The sequence below is a fragment of the Triticum urartu genome, chromosome 2, assembly GCF_003073215.2.
Source record: "Triticum urartu cultivar G1812 chromosome 2, Tu2.1, whole genome shotgun sequence".
NCBI lineage: Eukaryota > Viridiplantae > Streptophyta > Magnoliopsida > Poales > Poaceae > Triticum > Triticum urartu.
In genome coordinates this window covers 669073445-669092297 of record NC_053023.1, presented here as the reverse complement: position 1 = coordinate 669092297, position 18853 = coordinate 669073445, and the positions used below count along the sequence as shown (strand labels likewise).

General features: G+C 49.7%; 1 long non-coding RNA gene across 1 annotated transcript; it reads right to left on the bottom strand.

Annotated features, from left to right (window-relative positions):
- Positions 1 to 586: 586 nt before the first annotated feature.
- LOC125533989 lies at positions 587 to 15485 on the bottom strand. Its single transcript, XR_007294392.1, has 3 exons — positions 14822 to 15485; positions 1116 to 1118; positions 587 to 793 (listed from the first exon to the last, which is right to left on the bottom strand). It is a non-coding gene; the product is annotated as an uncharacterized LOC125533989 (long non-coding RNA).
- Between the last annotated feature and the right edge of the window lie 3368 nt (positions 15486 to 18853).

Genomic DNA, 18853 nt, shown 5'->3' with positions numbered 1-18853 from the left:
GTGTTCCTTGCCATAGGTATGGTCTATATGCAAAAATGTGGTACCTCTAAACTTGAGGATGCTGGTGATTGGTTTGCTATGGTTGAATGATGGTCGGAGGCAGCTGAAGTGTTCTTGTAAGCTAAATGTTACACAAAGTGTTTCTCCATGTGCTTGAAAGGAAAGAAATTATTCAATCTGGGCCTATAGTTTCTGCAGCAGTTAGAGGAGGAACATTCGCTTGAGAATTAAAAATCCTTGGAGGTTTCTGCAATTAGAACAAAGTATCTGGATAATTGTGCTCAACATTATTTTGAGCATGGTGACATAAAGCATATGATGCCTTTTGTTAAAGCCTTCAGCTCTATGGATCATGTACGGGAATTCCTAAATTCTCGGAATCTTGTTGATGAATTGTTGAGTTTAGAGATGGAGATGGGTAATTTCCTAGAAGCTACGGGAATAGCAAAGCATAATGGAGATGTCTTACTGGAGGTAGACATGCTCGAGAAGGCAGGCTTGTTTGAGGATACGACATGGCTTCTCCTCCTCCATATCATTGTGGATTCCTTGTGGTCTTCAAATAGTAGAGGGTGGCCTGAGATATGTAGATAAGGAACAATTGCTTTCAAAAGCAAAAGAGATGGCAGAAAAGGTCTCTGAGTGCTTCTACTGCTTTGTTTGCGTGGAAGCTGATGCACTGTCAGATGTGAATAAGTCTCTTCCCAGTTTAAATTGCACTTTGGTTGAGGGCAGAAAATGTGCAAACTTGTAAGTTGAACTCGTTGCTTCCCGTTCGATTCTTGATGTTCATCTCCAGTTGTAGAGAGAATATTTGGTGCAACTCAATTGTATTCCAGGGAGTCGGTCACAATATATACACAGGATGTCTTGCGTGACAAGGAAACTAATCCTACCATATCTCTAGGAATCAACTATACAAGGCTAGAGAATATAGGATAAGCTATACAAATATGTCACGTTCAACACCCCCCCCCCCCCCCCCCCCCCGCGTCGGCGATGCAAAGACTGGAACGGAACTCCTGGAATGCAGCGGTTGGAAGCCCCTTGGTCATAATGTCGGCAAACTGTTGGGTGGTCGGTACATGAAGAACACGAAGCTGACCCAACTGAACCTTCTCTCGAATGAAGTGAACATCAAGCTCAATGTGCTTGGTGCGCTTATGCTGCACCGGATTCGCCGCGAGATAGGTGGCCGAAACATTATCACAAAAAACCACCGTAGCTTTCGGGATGGAGACCCGAAGTTCGCCAAGTAGTTGTCGTAACCAACATGTCTCGGCAACAACGTTGGCAATGGCGCGGTACTCGGCCTCAGCACTCGAGCAGAAGACGGTGGGCTGCCGCTTAGAGGACCATGAGATGAGAGAGTCACCGAAGAAGACACAATATCCGGACGTAGATCGTCGAGTGTCGGGGCATTCGGCCCAATCCGCATCAGTGTAAGCAAAGAGCTCAGTGGAGGCGGAGGCGCGAAGACGAAGACCGAACGTCGGTGTGCCACGAATGTACCGAAGAATGCGCTTGACCAAAGACCAGTGAACATCACGAGGCCAGTGCATGTGCAGGCAAACCTGCTGCACTGCGAACTAAATGTCTGGTCGGGTGAGCGTGAGGTACTGAAGAGCACCAACAATACTGCGGTAGAGGGCGGCATCCGTGGCAGGTTGGCCAGCAGTGGCAGAGAGCTTCGGCTTGGCCTCAGCAGGAGTAGTAGCAGGTTTGCAATCAGTCATACCAGCACGATCCAGGAGATCAAGAGCATATTGTCCTTGATGAAGAAAGAACCCGGAAGTGTCACGTCGCACATTGATGCCGAGGAAGAAGTGTAGAGCTCCCAAGTCCTTAAGCCGAAACTCCGAACCAAGACGACCGATGATGTCGCGAAGTAAGTCCGCTTGAGAGGCGGTGATGACAATATCGTCAACATATAGAAGGAGCATGGCGACATGATCAGCTCGATGAAGCACAAACAGCGACGTGTCGGAGGTGGTGCTGCGAAAACCAAGAGCAGTGAGGAATGATGCAATGCGTTGATACCACGCACGGGGCACCTGCTTCAGACCATAGAGAGACCGTGAGAGCAGGCAAACATCATCAGGCCGAGAGGGATCGACAAAACCAGTAGGCTGCTGACAGAGAACACGCTCCTGAAGATGACCATAGAGGAAAGCGTTGTTGATGTCGAGCTGATGAACAGGACAGTGACGAGAGGCGGCAAGTTGAAGAACAACACGAATCGTGGCGGGTTTGACAACCGGGGAGAAGGTCTCCGAGAAGTCAACACCGGCACGTTGTGCAAAACCGCGAACAACCCAGCGGGCCTTGTACCTGTCCAGAGAGCCATCGGGAAGAAGCTTATGCCGAAAAACCCACTTGCCAGTGATAATGTTAGCACCAGGGGGTGAGGAACCAACGTCCAGGTCCGGTTGGCGACGAGAGCATCATACTTAGCACGCATAGCCGCTAGCCAATGCGGATCACTCAGTGCAGAATGCACCGAGCGCGGTACTGGAGAGAGAACCATGACGCTGAGATTGTGGTAGCGAGGGTTCGGTTGATGGATCCCGGCTTTAGCACGCGTCACCATGGAATGATGAGGCGGTCGAGGCGGGGGCCGAGCCCGGCGTCGAGGCGGAGGCACAACCGCGGAAGAGGACGAAGGCGTGGCCATGGGAGAAGCCGCTGGTGAGGCGGCCGTCAAGGCCTCAACAAAGACCGCAGACGGTAGCGTCAAGACCGCGGGCGAGGCCGCGGGTGGCGAAGAGGAATCCGCGGGGACGACCGTGGGTGACGGCGATGGGACCGCGGGCAAGGCCGTGGGTGGCGAAGATGACGCCATGGCCAAGACGGACGAGGCGGCAGACGAGGCCGCAGGCGACGTGGGGGCGGGCAAGGCCGCCTCCAACGTGGATGCGGGCGAAGCGGGAGAGGACCCGGCCGAGACGCCTCCTGCACCAAGCCAGCGAGGGCGGGTGCCGAAGCCCGGAGGGGTGAGGTCAGCTCCACCTGAGCCGACCGGACCAGAGGGACCCGAAGCCTGGAGGGGCGAGGCCGGCTCCGCCTGAGCCGGCAAAGAAGGCCCCGCCGAAGGACCCGTTGGAGGTGCACGTGGTCGTGGCGGAGGAAGCGCAAGCGCTCCACGAGGCCGTCGAGGGAGATCATCCGAAGACGGACTTGTTGTCGGTGTAGCCTGCTCAAAGGGAAAGACAACCTCATCAAAGTATACATGCCGTGAGACAAACACGCGATGAGAGACCGGGTCATAGCAGCGAAATCCTTTGGTGTTTGGTTGATAGCTGAGAAATACACAAGCGAGAGACCGAGGCGCAAGCTTGTGGGGGGCGGTGGCAGTGATGTTGGGGTAACACAAGCAACCAAAAACATGAAGATCGTCATAGGAAGGGGGAGACCCGAACAGAAGATGATGAGGTGTATAGCTCCATCGCGGTTTGCATGGCCAGATGTTAAGAAGGAGAGTGGCGGTGGCAAGAGCATCGGGCCAAAACCGGGCGGGCATGTGTGCATGGAAAAGCAGCGCACAAACACTCTCATTGAGGGTGCGAAGAACACGTTCGGCGCGACCGTTTTGTTGGGAGGTGTATGGACATGTAAGGCGGAAAACAGTGCCATGAGTGGAGAGAAGATGTCGAATGGCGAGGTTATCAAATTCTTTTCCGTTATCCGTTTGAAGATGAGCAATGGTGCGATGGAAGTGGGTGTGGACGTAGGCATAAAAGATGTGGAGAGTGGAGGCGACGTCAGATTTACGGCGTAACGGAAAAGTCTAAGTGAAGTGAGAAAAATCATCTAAAATCACAAGATAATATGATAAGCCCGAATTACTAGGCACGGGAGATGTCCAAACATCATAATGAATAACATCAAAAGGAAAAGTGGCGATGGATGTAGACGAAGGAAACGGCAAGCGAACGTGTTTTCCTATGCGGCAAGAATGACATGTGTGAGCCGCCGATTTATTACAAGAAAAAGAAAAGGTGCTCAAAACTTTGTGAAGAGCGTCGGCGCCGGGATGACCAAGTCGAGCGTGCCAAAGCAAGACGTCGGCATGAAGAGAAACCGGACCACCACTCGTCGTAGGACCACATGGGTAGAGATCATCGGGTGAATCACATCGGTGCAGAACCCTCCGGGTGCGAGCATCCTTGACAGAGAAACCAAGAGCGTCAAACTCAACGGTGACAGGATTTTCACGAGTAAGAGTTTTAACAGAACATAGGTTTTTGATCAAGGACGGTGAAACTAGCACATTACTAAGAGTAAGAGGCGAAGAGGGAAACGGAAGAGAGGATGAACCGTGATGAGTGATGGGAAGAGAGGAGCCATCACCCACCACGATGCGGGATTTGAAGGGATAGGGAGAGGCACGGGAGAGGATACCGGGGTTGGAGGCCATGTGAGCTGCGGCGCCAGTGTCCATGTACCAATTGTCGGGGAACGTTGCAGAAAACAAAAATTTTCCTACTCGTTTCACCAAGATCATCTAGGAGTTCATCTAGCAACGAGTCATCTAATGCATCTACATACCTTTGTACATTGCGCACGGAAGCGTTCAAAAGAACAGTGATGATGTAGTCGTACTCGACGTGATCCAAATCACCGATGACCAGCGCCGAACGGACGGCACCTCCGCATTCAACACACGTACGGGACGGGAGACGTCTCCTTCTTGATCCAGCAAGGGGGAAGGAGAGGTTGATGAAGATCCAGCAGCACGACGGCGTGGTGGTGGATGCAGGGCGTCACAGAAGCAGGGCTTCGCCAAGTCTGCGAGGGAGAGACGTAACGGGGAGAGAGGGAGGCGCCAGGGGCAGGTCTCAAATCCCTCCTCTCCCCCCACTATATATAGGGGTGCCATGGAGGGGGCGCCGGCCCTAGTAGATGAGATCTACTAGGGGGGGCGGCGGCCAAGGGGAGGTTTCCCTCCCCCCCAAGGCACCTAGGGGTGCCTTCCACCACATGGACTCTTCCATGGTGGAAACCCTAGGCGCATGGGCCTATAGGGGCTGGCGTCCCAGCCCACTATGGGCTGGGTTCCCTTCTATTTCAGCCCATGGGGCCCTCCGGGATAGGTGGCCCCACCCGGTGGACCGCCGGGACCCTTCCGGTGGTCCCGGTACAATACCGATAACCCCGAAACTTGTCCCGATGCCCGAAACAGCACTTCCTATATATAATTCTTTACCTCCGGACCATTCCGGAACTCCTCGTGACGTCCGAGATCTCATCCGGGACTCCGAACAACATTCGGGTTACTGCATATACATATCTTCACAACCCTAGCGTCACCGAACCTTAAGTGTGTAGACCCTACGGGTTCGGGAGACAAGCAGACATGACCGAGACGACTCTCCAGTCAATAACCAACAGCGGGATCTGGATACCCATGTTGGCTCCCACATGCTCCACGATGATCTCATCGGATGAACCACGATGTCGAGGATTCAATCAACCCCGTATGCAATTCCCTTTGTCAATCGATATGTTACTTGCCCGAGATTCGATCGTCGGTATCCCAATACCTCGTTCAATCTCGTTACCGGAAAGTCACTTCACTCGTACCGTAATGCATGATCCCGTGACCAAACACTTGGTCACTTTGAGCTCATTATGATGATGCCATTACCGAGTGGGCCCAGCGATACCTCTCCGTCATACGGAGTGACAAATCCCAGTCTCGATCCATGTCAACCCAACAGACACTTTTGGAGATACCCGTAGTCTACCTTTATAGTCACCCAGTTACGTTGTGACGTTTGGTATACCCAAAGCACTCCTACGGTATCCGGGAGTTACACGATCTCATGGTCTAAGGAAAAGATACTTTGACATTGGAAAACTCTAGCAAACGAACTATACGATCTTGTGCTATGTTTAGGTTTGGGTCTTGTCCATCACATCATTCTCCTAATGATGTGATCTCGTTATCAATGACATCCAATATCCATAGTCAGGAAACCATGACTATCTGTTGATCAACGAGCTAGTCAACTAGAGGCTCACTAGGGACATATTGGTGTCTGTTATTCACACATGTATTACGATTTCCGGATAACACAATTATAGCATGAATAAAGACAATTATCATGAACAAGGAAATATAATAATAATGCTTTTATTATTGCCTCTAGGGCATATTTCCAACAGTCTCCCACTTGCACTAGAGTCAATAATCTAGTTACATTGTGATGAATCGAACACCCATGGAATTCTGGTGTTGATCATGTTTTGCCCTAGGGAGAGGTTTAGTCAACCGATCTGCTACATTCAGGTCCGTATGTACTTTACAAATCTCTATGTCTCCATTTTGAACATTTTCACGAATGGAGTTGAAGCGACGCTTGATGTGCCTTGTCTTCTTGTGAAACCTGGGCTCCTTGGCAAGTGCAATAGCTCCAGTGTTGTCACAAAAGAGTTTGATTGGCCCCGACGCATTGGGTATGACTCCTAGGTCGGTGATGAACTCCTTCACCCATATTGCTTCATGTGCTGCCTCCGAGGCTGCCATGTACTCCGCTTCACATGTAGATCCCGCCACGACGCTCTGCTTGCAGCTGCACCAGCTCACTGCTCCACCATTCAACATATACACGTATCCGGTTTGTGACTTAGAGTCATCCAGATCTGTGTCAAAGCTAGCGTCGACGTAACCCTTTACGACGAGCTCTTCGTCACCTCCATAAACGAGAAACATTTCCTTGGTCCTTTTCAGGTACTTCAGGATATTCTTGACCGCTGTCCAGTGTTCCTTGCCGGGATTACTTTGGTACCTTCCTACCAAACTTACGGCAAGGTTTACATCAGGTCTGGTACACAGCATGGCATACATAATAGAACCTATGGCTGAGGCATAGGGGATGACACTCATCTCTTCTATTTCTTCTGCCGTGGTCGGACATTGAGCTGAGCTCAATTTCATACCTTGCAACACAGGCAAGAACCCCTTCTTAGACTGATCCATATTGAACTTCTTCAATATCTTATCAAGGTATGTGCTTTGTGAAAGACCTATGAGGCGTCTCGATCTATCTCTATAGATCTTGATGCCTAATATATAAGCAGCTTCTCCAAGGTCCTTCATTGAAAAACTTTTATTCAAGTAAGCCTTGATGCTGTCCAAGTGTTCTATATCATTTCCCATCAAAAGTATGTCATCCACATATAATATGAGAAATGCTACAGAGCTCCCACTCACATTCTTGTAAACGCAGGCTTCTCCATAAGTCTGCGTGAACCCAAACGCTTTGATCATCTCATCAAAGCGAATGTTCCAACTCCGAGATGCTTGCACCAGCCCATAAATCGAGCGTTAGAGCTTGCACACCTTGTCAGCATTCTTAGGATCGACAAAACCTTCCGGCTGCATCATATACAATTCTTCCTTAAGGAAACCATTAAGGAATGCCGTTTTGACGTCCATTTGCCATATCTCATAATCATAGAATGCGGCAATCGCTAACATGATTCGGACGGACTTCAGCTTCGCTACCGGTGAGAAAGTCTCATCGTAGTCAACCCCTTGAACTTGTCGATAACCCTTAGCGACAAGCCGAGCTTTATTGATGGTCACATTACCATCCGCGTCTGTCTTCTTCTTAAAGATCCATTTATTTTCTATGGCTCGCCGTTCAACGGGAAAGTCAGTCAAAGTCCATACTTCATTTTCATACATGGATCCTATCTCGGATTTCATGGCTTCTAGCCATTTGTCAGAATCCGGGCCCGCCATCGCTTCTTCATAGTTCGAAGGTTCACCGTTGTCTAACAACATGATTTCCAAGACAGGGTTGCCGTACCACTCTGGTGCGGAACGTGTCCTTGTGGACCTTCGAATCTCAGTGGGAGCTTGATCAGAAGTATCTTGATCATTATCATTAACTTCCTCTCTAGTCGGTGCAGGCACCTCAGGAACATTTTCTTGAGTTGCACCATTTGCCGGTTCAAGAGGTAATACTTCATCAAGCTCTACTTTCCTCCCACTTACTTCTTTCGAAAGAAACTCTTTCTCTAGAAAGGACCCATTCTTGGCAACAAAGATCTTGCCTTCGGATCTGAGGTAGAAGGTGTACCCAATAGTTTCTTTTGGGTATCCTATGAAGACGCATTTTTCCGACTTGGGTTCGAGCTTTTCAGGTTGAAGTTTCTTGACATAAGCATCGCATCCCCAAACTTTTAGAAACGACAGCTTAGGTTTCTTCCCAAATCATAATTCATACGGTGTCGTCTCAACGGATTTCGACGGAGCCCTATTTAAAGTGAATGCGGCAGTCTCTAAAGCATAGCCCCAAAAAGATAGCGGTAAATCGGTAAGAGACATCATAGATCACACCATATCCAATAGAGTGCGATTACGACGTTCGGACACACCGTTACGCTGAGGTGTTCCAGGCGGCGTGAGTTGCGAAACTATTCCACATTTTCTTAAGTGTGTGCCAAACTCGTGACTCAAGTATTCTCCTCCACGATCTGATCGTAGAAACTTGATTTTCCTGTCACGTTGATTTTCAACCTCACTCTGAAATTCCTTGAACTTTTCAAAGGTTTCAGACTTGTGTTTCATTAAGTAGATATACCCATACCTACTTAAATCATCAGTGAGGGTGAGAACATAACGATAGCCACCGCGAGCCTCAACACTCATTGGACCGCACACATCAGTATGTATGATTTCCAATAAGTCGGTTGCTCGCTCCATTGTTCCTGAGAACGGAGTCTTGGTCATTTTACCCATAAGGCATGCTTCGCACGTGTCAAATGATTCATAATCAAGAGACTCTAAAAGTCCATCAGCATGGAGCTTCTTCATGCGTTTGACACCTATGTGACCAAGGCGGCAGTGCCACAAGTATGTGGGACTATCATTATCAACCTTACTTCTTTTGGTACTCACATTATGAACATGTGTAGCATCACGTTCGAGATTCATAAAGAATAAACCATTCACCATAGGAGCATGACCATAAAACATATCTCTCATAAAAATGGAACAACCATTATTCTCAGATTTAAAAGAGTAGCCATCTCGAATTAAACGAGATCCCGATACAATGTTCATGCTCAAAGCTGGCACTAAATAACAATTATTAAGGTTTAAAACTAATCCCGAAGGGAGATGCAGAGGCAGCGTGCCGACGGCGATCACATTGACCTTGGAACCATTCCCGACGCGCATCGTCACCTCGTCCTTTGCCAGTTTCCACTTATTCCGCAGCCCCTGCTTTGAGTTACAAATGTGAGCAACTGCACCGGTATCAAATACCCAGGAGCTACTACGAGCACTAGTAAGGTACACATCAATTACATGTATATCACATATACCTTTTGTTTTGCCGGCCTTCTTATCCGCTAAGTACTTAGGGCAGTTCCGTTTCCAGTGACCGCTTCCCTTGCAATAAAAGCACTCAGTCTCGGGCTTGGGTCCATTCTTTGGCTTCTTCCCGGCAGCTTGCTTGCCGGGCGCGGCAACCTCCTTGCCGTCCTTCTTGAAGTTCTTTTTACCCTTGCCTTTCTTGAACTTAGTGGTTTTATTGACCATCAACACTTGATGTTCCTTCTTGACTTCTACCTCCACTGATTTCAGCATTGAGAACAACTCAGGAATGGTCTTTTGCATCCCCTGCATGTTGAAGTTCATCACGAAGCTCTTGTAGCTTGGTGGAAGCGACTGGAGGATTCTGTCAATGACCGCATCATCCGGGAGATTAACTCCCAGCTGAGACAAGCGGTTATGCAACCCAGACATAGTGAGTATGTGCTCACTGACAGAACTATTTTCCTCCATCTTACAGCTGAAGAACTTATCGGAGACTTCATATCTCTCGATCCGGGCATGAGCTTGAAAAACCATTTTCAGCTCTTCGAACATCTCGTATGCTCCATGTCTCTCAAAACGTTTTTGGAGCCCCGGCTCTAAGCTGTAAAGCATGCCGCACTGAACGAGGGAGTAGTCGTCAACACGTGTCTGCCAAGCGTTCATAACGTCTTTGTTCTGTGGGACGGGTGGATCACCTAGCGGTGCTTGTAGGACATAATCTTTCTTGGCAGCTATGAGGATGATCCTCAGGTTCCGGACCCAGTCCGTATAGTTGCTGCCATCATCTTTCAGCTTGGTTTTCTCTAGGAACGCGTTGAAGTTGAGGACTACGTTGGCCATTTGATCTACAAGACATATTGCAAAGATTTTAGACTAAGTTCATGATAATTAAGTTCATCTAATCAAATTATTAATGAACTCCCACTTAGATTAGACATCCCTCTAGTCATCTAAGTATTACATGATCCGAGTTAACTAGACCGTGTCCGATCATCACGTGAGACGGACTAGTCAACATCGGTGAACATCTTCATGTTGATCGTATCTTCTATACGACTCATGCTCGACCTTTCGGTCTTCTGTGTTCCGAGGCCATGTCTGTACATGCTAGGCTCGTCAAGTCAACCTAAGTGTTTGCATGTGTAAATCTGTCTTACACCCGTTGTATGTGAACGTCTGAATAAAACACCCGATCATCACGTGGTGTTTTGAAACAGCGAACTGTCGCAACGGTGCACAGTTAGGGGGAACACTTCTTGAAATTATTATGAGGGATCATCTTATTTACTACCGTCGTTCTAAGTAAACAAGATGCAAAACATGATAAACATCACATGCAATCAATTAATAAACGTGACATGATATGGCCAATATCACATAGCTCCTTTGATCTCCATCTTGGGGCTCCATGATTATCTTGTCACCGGCTTGACACCATGATCTCCATCATCATGATCTCCATCATCGTGTCTCCATGAAGTTGCTCGCCAACTATTACTTCTACTACTATGGCTAACGCGTTTAGCAATAAAGTAAAGTAATTTACATGGCGATTCTCGATGACACGCAGGTCATATAAAAGAATAAAGACAACTCCTATGGCTCCCGCCGGTTGTCATACTCATCGACATGCAAGTCGTGATTCCTATTACAATAGCATGAACATCTCATACATCACATATAGATCATTCATCATTCATCACAACTTTGGCCATATCATATCACAACCCACTTGCTGCAAAAACAAGTTAGACGTCCTCTAATTGTTGTTGCAAGTTTTACGTGGCTGAATTAGGGTTCTAGAAAGAACGTCTTCTTACCTACGTTAAAGCCACAACGTGATTTGTCAACTTCTATTTACCCTTCATAAGGACCCTGTTCATCGAATCCGCTCCAACTAAAGTGGGAGAGACAGACACCCGCCAGCCACCTTATGCAACTAGTGCATGTTAGTCGGTGGAACCGGTCTCACGTAAGCGTACGTGTAAGGTTGGTCCGGGCCGCTTCATCCCACAATACCGCTGAAGCAAGAAAAGACTAGTAACGGCAAGAAAGTTGACAAATCTACGCCCACAACTAATTGTGTTCTACTCGCGCAAGAAGAACTACGCATAGACCTAGCTCATGATGCCACTGTCGGGGAACGTTGCAGAAAACAAAAATTTTCCTACTCGTTTCACCAAGATCATCTAGGAGTTAATCTAGCAATGAGTCATCTAATGCATCTACATACCTTTGTAGATTGCGCACGGAAGCGTTCAAAAGAACGGTGATGATGTAGTCGTACTCGACGTGATCCAAATCACCGATGACCAGCGCCGAACGGACGGCACCTCCGCATTCAACACACATACGGGACGGGAGACGTCTCCTCCTTCTTGATCCAGCAAGGGGGAAGGAGAGGTTGATGAAGATCCAGCAGCACGACGGCGTGGTGGTGGATGCAGGGCGTCACAGAAGCAGGGCTTCGCCAAGTCTGCGAGGGAGAGACGTAACGGGGAGAGAGGGAGGCGCCAGGGGCTGATCTCAAATCCCTCCTCTCCCCCCCACTATATATAGGGGTTCCATGGAGGGGGCGCCGGCCCTAGTAGATGAGATCTACTAGGGGGGCGGCGGCCAAGGGGAGGTTTCCCTCCCCCCCAAGGCACCTAGGGGTGCCTTCCACCACATGGACTCTTCCATGGTGGAAACCCTAGGCGCATGGGCCTATAGGGGCTGGCGCCCCAGCCCACTATGGGCTGGGTTCCCTTCTATTTCAGCCCATGGGGCCCTCCGGGATAGGTGGCCCCACCCGGTGGACCCCCGGGACCCTTCCGGTGGTCCCGGTACAATACCGATAACCCCGAAACTTGTCCCGATGCCTGAAACAGCACTTCCTATATATAATTCTTTACCTCCGAACCATTCCGGAACTCCTCGTGACGTCCGGGATCTCATCCGGGACTCCGAACAACATTCGGGTTACTGCATATACATATCTTCACAACCCTAGCGTCACCGAACCTTAAGTGTGTAGACCCTACGGGTTCGGGAGACAAGCAGACATGACCGAGACGACTCTCCAGTCAATAACCAACAGCGGGATCTGGATACCCATGTTGGCTCCCACATGCTCCACGATGATCTCATTGGATGAACCACGATGTCGAGGATTCAATCAACCCCGTATGCAATTCCCTTTGTCAATCGATATGTTACTTGCCCGAGATTCGATCGTCAGTATCCCAATACCTCGTTCAATCTCGTTACCGGAAAGTCACTTCACTCGTACCGTAATGCATGATCCCGTGACCAAACACTTGGTCACTTTGAGCTCATTATGATGATGCATTACCGAGTGGGCCCAGCGATACCTCTCCGTCATACGGAGTGACAAATCCCAGTCTCGATCCATGTCAACCCAACAGACACTTTCGGAGATACCCGTAGTCTACCTTTATAGTCACCCAGTTACGTTGTGACGTTTGGTATACCCAAAGCACTCCTACGGTATCCGGGAGTTACACGATCTCATGGTCTAAGGAAAAGATACTTTGACATTGGAAAACTCTAGCAAACGAACTATACGATCTTGTGCTATATTTAGGTTTGGGTCTTGTCCATCACATCATTCTCCTAATGATGTGATCTCATTATCAATGACATCCAATGTCCATAGTCAGGAAACCATGACTATCTGTTGATCAACGAGCTAGTCAACTAGAGGCTCACTAGGGACATATTGGTGTCTGTTATTCACACATGTATTACGATTTCCGGATAACACAATTATAGCATGAATAAAGACAATTATCATGAACAAGGAAATATAATAATAATGCTTTTATTATTGCCTCTAGGGCATATTTCCAACACCAATCGCCGCCTCCGTTGTAGGTGCTTGGCGAGGGTGCAGCATGAAGGGCGGAGAGGAGCGTCGGGTCGTAGACCGGCGGGGCGCCGCCATATGCGCCGTAGCTTGGGTAACCGCCGGAGGCCGAGTGGCCACTGTAGGCCGGGCGGTGCCGTATGCCGCAGGAGCCGGCGTGGTCAGCAGCGTCTGATGAGAAGACGACCGCGGCCCGAGGATGCTTGGAGCGGGAGGGCGGGGGATCGGCATGGAGTAAGCATGCACAACCCCCGTCCAGGGATTATACCCCGACAGCCATGGCGGAGGAGGGGCGGCCGCAGTTGCAGCGGGAGGACGCGGCGCCGAGTTGGTGTTGCGGTCGCGACCCCCGCGGCCCTTCTGCTTGCGTCCACCGGCGGGCGCGGGCGCGGGTGGCGGGGTCGGAGGAGGCACGCGTGGTGCTGGTGGAGTTGGCGGAGCGCCGTGGCCAGCGGCGAGACCGACGTGGAGGGCGGCGTGGGTCGCCTGCCGAGCGGTGTGACGGAGACGCTTTTCCTCCATGCGAAGATAAGTGACCACCTTCGCGTATGTCGGCGTGACAAGGGAGAGGTTGGCGGCGGACTGGCCAAGGTCGGGGTGGAGGCCACGGAGGAGGTTGGTGAGGAGGAAGGAGTCGTCGATGGTCATGCCGACGTCGCGTAGTTCATCGGCGAGGACCTTCAGCCGCGTGTAGTACTCATCGATCGAAAGACCGTTTTGCTGCATAGTGAAGAACTCCCCTTGAAGAAAGACGCGGCGCTGGAGTTGATTGTCGAGGAAGAGATCACAAAGGCGCGTCCACATAGCATGCGCGGACGGATCGCGGGCGCTCATGTTGAAGAGGCCGCCGGAGATGGTGAGGAAGAGCCACTTGACGTTGCAGGCGTCCACAGCAAGCCACTCGTCGTCGTCCTTCATGTCGCGGAAGTCGACGCTCCCATCAACATGCTCGATGAGACGGTAAGAGCGGAACAACAACACGAAGTAGGTGCGCCATGCGGTTGTAGGACGGCGAGTCGAGGTCGAGGATGACCGGTACGTGGTCTTTGATGTGAAGTTCGTTGAGGCGGTCGGAGGTGAACATGGCACCGGAGAAGGAACCGGCGTTGGATGCGTCAGCCTTGGCCATGGTGGCGTCGGGTAGTTTGGGTTTGGGTGCGGCGGCGGCTACAGAAGATAGATGGGAGCAGCGGCGACTGTTAGGGTTTGGGGAGGAGTGTGGCGGCGGTAGGGAGAAGAAGGGAAGCGGCGGCGGCGGCTACGGGAGAGGTGGCAGCGGCGGCAGCAACGTGAGGGGTTTGGGGAGGAGTGGGCGGCGGCGGTGGCTACGGGAAAAGCAGCGACGGCGGCGGCAGTAGGGTTTGGAGTTGGCGCGGCGGCGGCGACTAAAGGAAGGCGCGGCGGCTGCGGGTTGCGGAAGCGAGAAAAGATCGCGGTAAAACTGATACCATGTAGAGAGAATATTTGGTGCAACTCAATTGTATTCCAGGGAGTCGGTCACAATATATACATAGGATGTCTTGCGTGACAAGGAAACTAATCCTACCATATCTCTAGAAATCAACTATACAAGGCTAGAGAAGATAGGATAAGCTATACAAATATGTCACGTTCAACACCAGTCTCGAGCCTCTGGATACAATATAGAATTAGGGCCAGGATCTGAGGATGAAAATAGTTGTAATGATATGTTGGCCTCTAACCAAATGTCACCCCAAACTCTGTTTTATGTTTGGAATAACTGGAAGTCAATCATAATCAAAGTACTATCTCAACTTTGCCACGCCAATGGTCCAGAATTAAATGATTATGCAGTTATGTACGAAGATCTTTGTGCCAAGTACTTTGGATTGAGAAGAGATGGTGAAGCTGACAAATATGTGGTGCTTAATGTGAATGCAAGTTGGCTTTCTACCGCTGGCAGAAATTCTTTGCAGCAAGATGGCAACAGATGTTTCTTGGGTGCCCCTCAGTGTTATTCATGTGCTCAGTGTTTCTGGATGAATGAGCTGTCTTCTGTTGGTTTCAGTGTACTTAAGAAGTTGGAGTCCATTGTTCAAATTTCTCCAAAGTCGTCATCTTATTATACCCTGGTGAGAACCATCCTTATCATAAATGAGATAGCAAAGTTTCTGGAAGAACCACAGTTCAGTATGCCAAAAAGTTCCATGAAGTTAAGAAGCTTTTTTGTTCTCTGCCAGCGTCGCTTCTTTGAGTTAGTTTTCTTGTGTGGAGAGATGGGACAACAAGGAGCCTCTTGCGTCTACTCGACTCACCAGCTCCATATGGCTCTTCTGTTTCGAAGATAATGGCTCTTCTGTGTCCTGAAGAAGCAAGTTTTGTAAAGCAAGAGACTCCGTTGCGTGAAAAATCTAATGGTAATAAGTCTGGCAATGTTATTTCTGAAAACATTCCTAAGGCTGCACAAGATAATGAGATGGAGCGTAGTAGTGAAATGGCTTTAGCTGATGACATACTCATTGAGAAGCTTGAGACTCTTCGAGCCGAAGGCCTGGTGAGTTTCAAATGTTATAATGCTTGTTTTGTTATCATCCAGTTGGTCCCAATGTACCCAGCTGCCAAGTTATTCTAAAAAAGTTAATTTGTGCAGGAAAATCCAAGGGCCATCAAAGCAACTTCAACGGGCCGACCTAAACGGATGGTGTTTTTGTCCGCTGTTTATCCGTTTGGGTCGGCCGCCCGCCCGCCGTCCACCCTCTTTTAGTTTTGGGTCGGTAGTGCGTCCAATGGGCCGACCCATTTCATGACCGCGTGCGCGCTTTAAATCATGCCAGCTGGCACTCCAGCGCACGGGAAAGGTTCGCGTGCGCGCACCGCGGCTGGCGCTCGCTATAAGAAGGCGCTCCCTCCACACTGTGCCCGGCTCGTTGTCCGCCGCCCACTCGTCTCGCCTCTACGCCACCATGTCGATCCGCCGCCTGGGCGCTTCGGATTTTCGCGGAGTCCGCGAGCGCCGCTGCGGCGCCTTCTCCTCCGAGATCTGGTTTCACGAGAAACGGCTCATCCTCGGCACCTTCGACACCGCAGAGGAGGCGGCCCGCGCGCACGATACGGCGGCATGGCGCCTCCTGAGGCCTCGTCGGGATATGAATTTTTCCGACGTGTCGAGCCAGCTGGCGCAAGATCTGGCGCCTCTCCCACGGCTTTTCATCGACGAGGATCATCGTGTCCACCGGAGGCGGCAGCGTCGCCTCGCCATCGCCGAGATGGACGTGGAAGCCATGGTGATGTGGCACGAACGCTTCCCGTAGGACATCATCGACGAGCGCCAGTTCTACAAGCAAAGGAGGTTGGAGAGGGACGCGAGGAGGACGGAGCGAGCCGCCTATCAGGAGGACAAGCGTTTGCGGAAGCAGGCCGCTCAATTGAAACTGAAGCTATGAGAAACGTCAGGTTGGGACTTTGATGACGAGCAGCATGCTGACGCCTACATTCAGACGTCGAAGGAGGACATTACCGAATCGGAGTCAGAAAGCGACGAGTAGTGGTCTTTTCTTTTATCTGTGTACGCTAGAACTATCTATGTATCCATTTTATTGGGGAAAAAATGGCCGACAGCATCGGCGACGAAGCAGGCGGGCGAGGGTGTACTGTTTGATATAGAGAGGCCAATACAATGTGCCACCGACCAGCGGGCCCAGTGAGGAAAGAGGGCGAGCGCGCGCACGTCCGTCTTGTGTCCACGCCGACGCAAATCCGACTCAAAAATGAACCGAAAATGGGTCGGCAGGTGGACGAAAGCGGACGCGCGTCCGTTTGGGTCAGCGCGTTGGGTCGACTTTCTTGTCCGCTTGGGCCGACTTTCTTGTCCGCGCCGATCCAAACGGACGGCCGCGAATGAAATGGGTCGCCCCATTAAAATTGCTCTCATTAAACTCCTTGTAAGTGTCCTTCCATGGCTGGAAATTAACACTCCAGCAGGGATTGATAAACGATTGTTGGACGATGTCAGGTGCATCTGCAGTGAATTCGAAAATGGTTCTGGCAGGTAAGCGAATGTTAATTCAGGGTCAACTATAAAATTCTTAAGAGTAAAATATAAGCGCGGTCCTAATTTTTTTTAAAAGTGTTGATTGGGTTTTAATTCTTTCAAAATGCACATCCGGGTTTTAATTCTTTCTAAGTTGTTTATCCGAGGTCCTAATTTCGTCTGACCTCCGCTAACCAGCTCGTGTGGCGCTTTGACCGCCGCCACATTGACTCGAGGGCCCACGCTATCTTGTACTGCTGGGCCCTCGAGTCGACGTGGCGGCGGTCAAAGCGCCACGCGAGCTGGTCAGCGGCGGTCAGGCGAATTTAGGATCTCGGATGAACAACTTAGAAAGAATTAGAACCCAATTATGCATTTTGAAAGAATTAGGACTCAATCAACACTTTTGGGAAAGAATTAGGACCGCGTTTGCATTTTACTCAATTCTTAAATGCAGTACAAATGCCGCAGATATGCACCCTCAAGACTAGTGTAAGAGACATGACCAGGTTACCCCCATGTCTTGTGAAAATTTACCACTTCGTGTGAATTGTTTTGGTCATCACAGGGTGAGGGGAAGAGCTTTTCTTGCTGTGGAGAAGTTGTGCCAAGGCGAGAACAAACTGCAGCTGATCTTCCGAGTGCTGACTGAAGCAAGCCTAAGGAGGATTGAAGCGACAAAGAAAAGCATGAATGACTGGAGCAGCGCTGCTGCTGTCCAGCCTCAGGCTGATGCCGACGTATGCTCAGATGACGACGAACCTGACACAGGAGAAGCTGCGGCCTCGACTTCCAGTTCCAGAAAGGCGGTGCAGAAGCAGAAGAGCAAGAAGAAATCCAAGAAGTCCAAGGGCCGGGGCAAGAAGTGAGCTGCTGTAGCTGTGGCCCGTAGGCGCTGCGGTTTCCCTGTTGTGAAACATTTGCCTACATTGGAGAAAAACTTGTATATCCCATCACCGTAGAAGGTAGAACCAAAGTAGAGCAAGTGCTATATAATCCCATCACTGTAGAACCTAACGGATAGCAGGTGCCGTGTTCTGCTTGGATGTGCTGGTGGCTTATGTTGTTGCCTTGCATATCCTTACTGCTGCTGCTTCTACTAGCTGAGCCTGTTTGTGCCCTTTTTGTTGCCGTGTTTATGCCGCATCTTTTCATTGCAGACCCAGTTAAGCCAAAAAGTAGTTACAGTTCATCCCTGTGAAGCTTAACTAGTTACTAGAACAAATGGAGTACTACATTCGTTCTTAAAACATATAGTACTTGACAAACGGAAACTAGACCAACGGTTTGGACAAAAGGAAATGTGTTGCTTCACATCAGATCAGGGAGGGAACTTGGGATCGGATGACTGCAAGATTGATAGCATCTCTCAGCTTTGACTGGTTGTGAGGGCTTGTACTTCTGCCTATTTACTAGTATTATTATATTATATCCTAAGTATTTACCTTCGTCTGCCACTAGCCTGTTTTGCCGGCACCCACGGATGTGAAGTTCCAGCTAATTATGTGGAACGAGCTAACGGAAAGTATTAGGCCCTTTCTCTGCCTTGTGATCACTTTTCAATCCCCACACATATTGCATGATTTTTTTTCCTTTTCTTTTTTTTTCAAAAGAAAAACGAGTCGACAAGCAAAACTGCATTGCTAAAACAGACTTGAAA